The following is a 5192-nucleotide window of genomic DNA, read 5'->3' on the forward strand; positions in this document are numbered from 1 at the left end:
TGCTTTTAAGTAATAGTTATTGAAACTGCGTATGATATTTGCATTTGTAACGTCAATGCTCGTCACACGTGACATTTGGACAAGCGCATATATGCATATGACTTATAAACTGCGCTGAGTTCGTGCCACTGCGCGGTGGTACGTACATACTTGTTTCACCCCAATAAATAAATATACGTTTATTAATTTATGTTTTATAAAGAAACTGATATTGAGTCAATTATAAAAAAATTCACAAATTTTACATACTTAATTAGGTATGTGTGATTTGCGTATTGAGAACTGTTTCTTTTTTCGACCCTCAATTGACCCTTCCGATTCGGATCGACTCCCATTCGCCCCCCTGTCTCAGATCGACCCCTGCTTTCGTTAAATAGACCCTTGGGGGTCTATATAGACCACTTTGGCGACCTCTGCCCTACACAGATCTCGTTTTAAGGTTAGAAGGCTTAAACGTAAACCGCATTACAAATATTTTTAGGTTTACATTAAAAGGTTTTTGCTGAGTGTAAATGAACCTTATTTTGCTATCTGGGTATTATACTTGGATTGTTTTCATTTTAACGCGTTCTTTCAATCTGACTTTCAACGAAACAAACAACAAATGTATTCGGAAGACTCCGCAAGCTTTACTATGATGCAACCCCAAAAAATAACATAAGGTGCTATTTTACACAAATATAGCCAAATAGGGGATAGCACTCAAAACATGGATAACCTTTCACTTTATTTATGGCTGTGATACTGATTTTCTTAAATTTGTTTCGGCTTACGATCTGCTAGAATTTATAAATTACAGAAAACTATCATGAATGGTAAAATGTTGCTTAAATTTGATTAAAAAAATGGCAATAATGAAACTTCCTAGAATATCAAGCCTGTTCACACATCGCACAGTAAGCATAACATAAGCGGAAGGATACACCGGAAGTTTTCTAAATGTCTTCCGATATTAGGAAGTGTGTTATTGTTTACATTCAGTGAACCATTGATAGGTGATACTTAGTATTTTAGTAAAATGTTACACTAAAAAAAAAAAATCTGCAAATGTTTAAAAAAAACGAGATATCTGACCAAGTTATTTTTAAAATGCATCTTTCCAATCAGCATATATTCCGATCTGTTAATTCTATTTTAAATATAACGAACTGTTGACAAAAATAACCACTTAATTTATTTACTTTTAGATAGATAGTATTAACTTAGAGATGAAATAAATTTCAATGTTCCTTTTTATTCTTTACACGCAGCCGTTGGAAGTTTTGAATTTTCGCTTGTTAGTATCTAAAAAAACCAAGTATTATTATATAGTGGCTGATATTATTAGATAAATTTAATAACTTTTGAAGAGTTGGACTACCATGTTTGTTTTAATTCCGGTCACTGATTTCTATATAATTGATTTCTGACTGTGAATGCTTAGATACCTTCCAACCAGAGTTCGAAATAAGCGGTCGTAATTTGCGTCCCGCAGTCAACTGATCGTAATAGCAAGGTTCCCAGTAGAATACCTAACTCAAGCGTCACTGGCTGAGGTCAGTAAGTGGTTGTGTGATCACATTGATGAGTCTGCGTAGGAACCGAGAATGAGCAGTATTGGTCCTCGTTAAACTGTTCTACCGAAAAGTGCTTGACTTCGCTCTCAGGTCTTCGGACTACCATAGTAGAAGATCCATCCCCTCTGCTGAGGATCAAAACTGTGATGGCATGTCTTCAGATCATCCTTAGTGATGCTTCCCAGACCGACGCCTATAGGCCATTGTGCTAGTGTGGCGTTAATAAAGTACCTAGTCGTAATTTGCACATAAAAATTTAAATTCGACGCCTAGAAAATTGCATCCAGTCGTCATTCTTGACACTTAACTTTTAAAATACTTCTGCTGTCCCGAATGACGTCACACTTTCGAATATGTCTCCAGACCGGTAGTTAAACATTCGAATTTCAGCTTTTTTGAGCGCGACGATTCAATTGCTATTTCATCACATTTGTAGATAGTTTTTTCTGAAGTTATTTATCAATTTTCGGCTCCTTTTTTACACGTTTTTTTTCTTTCAAATTCCGATATTTTCTACATGATGTTCTTACATATTTGCTACAAAAATACATTCTCAAAACTTTTCTTACAATAACAATAAGGGTACGTTTAATTTAACAGAATTGTTTTTGTTTTCACTTTAATTTTAACAAAACTAATGCACATTACTTTTTAGTATGCTTGCGTGATTTTTGTTTTCAAACTAGGCAATGGTATACAAAATAAAGTGAAGAATTAATAGTCCCGCATTCGAATAAATCGGTAATAAAATAAATAGCGACCATTTTTTTTTCCTTCTTACACTTATTATTGTCTCTCTGAAAATTTCATTTACCTGGTTTTTCTACCTCTTCAATTTATAGAGCTAGAACAATTTTTTATTTATTCATTATTGTTTGTTGTCCTTCAGGGTGGCTAAGCAAAAGGCGTTTTTCGTATTCCAACTGCATTTAACATCACGTGATGATATTGCTCGCGGCCAACTCGTGATCAGTGGCAGGAAACTATAAACCCGAAGTTATAAAAACAAATAGAATTCTTATGAGACCTTGATAAAGACTTAAGTGTATGGGCATTTCTTTATTTGACCATTAATTTACTCTTTAACTTTACTCCGTTAGTTTTGTTTTTTTAGTACATTCTTTTATTTCAATATGTATCTATTACCTAAATTAATTAAGAATCGTTTGCGTCGATAATAGTATGACGATTTTTTACGTTTTTCCTAAGCTGATTAGTACCACTTTTCCATAAATTTTTGCTTTGAGTACAAGACTAATTTTTCTTTTCATTTCAATTTTACCTTTGATTTTAAAGCATTTACTTTTATAGAAGCACATTTTAAAAATAATTACTATACACAAAACAAACACATGGCAACAGATAACTTAAGAAATATTGATTAGGTGACGTATTCTACGAATGCTACCACGTTAATGCTGCTCATTGAATTTATCTGGCATAACGAATAAAAATTTATTCAATAAAATATATTTTATATCCGTCGTTGAACAACCGACACAATTTTTTGGGTTCATGACTACTAATGTTCAACTCCGTAGCCTTGTAATTTTGAACCTAATCCGGAAGACAAGGGAGCTCCTGCACAAGTATTATGAGAAATTTTTCATAGAATTAACCTGCATTTGCGTTACATGGAGAGGAAAATCACCAAAATCTCTCACAATTAGCCTGACGCAAGGGGGCTTTAACCCATGATCCGTCTACCACTAAGGATATTTTATGTCAGCACTGTGGTCAGTGGAAGCCGGATGCAGAATTCGTTTCGACCTGCCATCCCTGGGATTCGAACCCGGTTCACCTTATTGGAAGGCGAGCTCTCTATCCTCGCTGTCATCCATTTTTTTTATATCCGTCGTTGAACAGCCGACCAAATTTTGGGTTTACGACTACTAGCTTTGTAATTTTGAACCAATCCAGAAGACAAGGAAACTCATGGATCAGTACCCTCAGAGGTATTGATTTGTTATGGGAACATGGGGGGCTTTGCGACTCGATAGATTTAACGCCACCATTTACTACACGTTGAGTCTTCGGCCGGCGGGGATCGAACATGGGCCCAGTGCCCTACCAACCAGGTTATCCTTCCTCGTTGTCATCCATTTTATTTTATTTTATAACCGTCGTTGAACAGCCGACCCAATTTAATGAGTTTATGACTACTAATGTTCAATTCCATAACCTTGTAATTTTGAACCCAATCCAGAAGACAAGGGAACTGTTGGATCAAGTATTGGGAAAAATTTTCCTTCGTGGAGGACTTTTTGATGGAACTAACCAGCATTTACTTAACATGGAGTGGAAATCCACGAAAACTTCTCACCGTTAGCCTGACGGCAAGGGGACTCTAACCCATGATCCGTCTACCATTGAGGATAATTTCACGTCATCACTGTGGTCGGTGCAAGCCGGATACGCAATTCGTATCAACTGGGATTCGAACCCGGTTGGCCTCATTGGAAGGCGAACGCTCTATACCCTGAGCCAGGGGTCCCCAACCCTATGCCCGCGGGTACCTTGGCGCCCACTGCTTGTGTCCAACAATAAAGTATTTCACTTTTCCATTTTCCCAATAAATGCTATGCAAATACATACTGAAGTACGCTGGCTCAGTAAAGGCAAAGTACTTGTTAGATTTCTACATTTAATTGGAGAAATAAAAAATAATTTTGAAGCCAAAAATCAAACATTTTTAGAACTAAGAGATCCTCTTTGGCTAGCAGATTTGTCTTTCATAACGGACATAATGGAAAAACTAAATAATTCAAACTTGGAGCTGCAGGGAAAGGACAAATATGAAGCAAAAATGATAGAGGCTATGAACTCGTTCAGATCTAAACTAGTTTTGTGGATATCACATTTGAAAATGAAGTCTCTCGTGCAGTTTCCAAACATGAAAAAAATGATAGGTGACAGTGAAATAGACTTATTATCAGCCTCCAATTGCCTAAAGATCAATTTAAAAAGCGCTTTCAACATTTTAATATCATCAAGACTTTGATAACTTTTTTGTTAATCCTTTTACCATCCAAATAAACGTAACCGTAATAGCAGCATACATTTCAGAATTTCTTAAAGTAAATCGAGAAGAATTGGTGATAGAAAATGTGGATCTTCTTATGTAGTGCTGGCCAGCGAAATGCCACGCCAAACACCGCACTGACTGTATTTTATAAGTAATTTTTATACTTCGTATGTTTTAAAAGCAATTTAGTAATAATTTAATTTACACAGGAATATTAATACTAATTATATTCATATGTTAAATTAATTATTAAAATTAATTTTTTGTGCACTTTATGTAGTGTGTATTATTACCTATGTCTACCAACTATAAATTTATCTTGAAAAAATAAATGGTGCCCGCCATTCGACCGATATTCTAGTATTTGCTCTTAGGTACAAAAAGGTTGGTTACCACTGCCCTGAGCCATAGCTGCTTCGCTGTCCTCCATTGATCAAAACATGAATTAAAATGCCGCAGTTTTTGTAATCTCTTATACTCGTAGTCTGAAATATAGCCAACGTACAACAACGGAAATTCTTGTGTTTGATTCTTAGTTTTGGCCATTACTCACCCTTACTTAAAATACACTTATGCCGTTGCTATAGTAACCGCCATCCGCTCAACACAGT

Source organism: Parasteatoda tepidariorum, chromosome 2, assembly GCF_043381705.1.
Source record: "Parasteatoda tepidariorum isolate YZ-2023 chromosome 2, CAS_Ptep_4.0, whole genome shotgun sequence".
Lineage (NCBI taxonomy): Eukaryota > Metazoa > Arthropoda > Arachnida > Araneae > Theridiidae > Parasteatoda > Parasteatoda tepidariorum.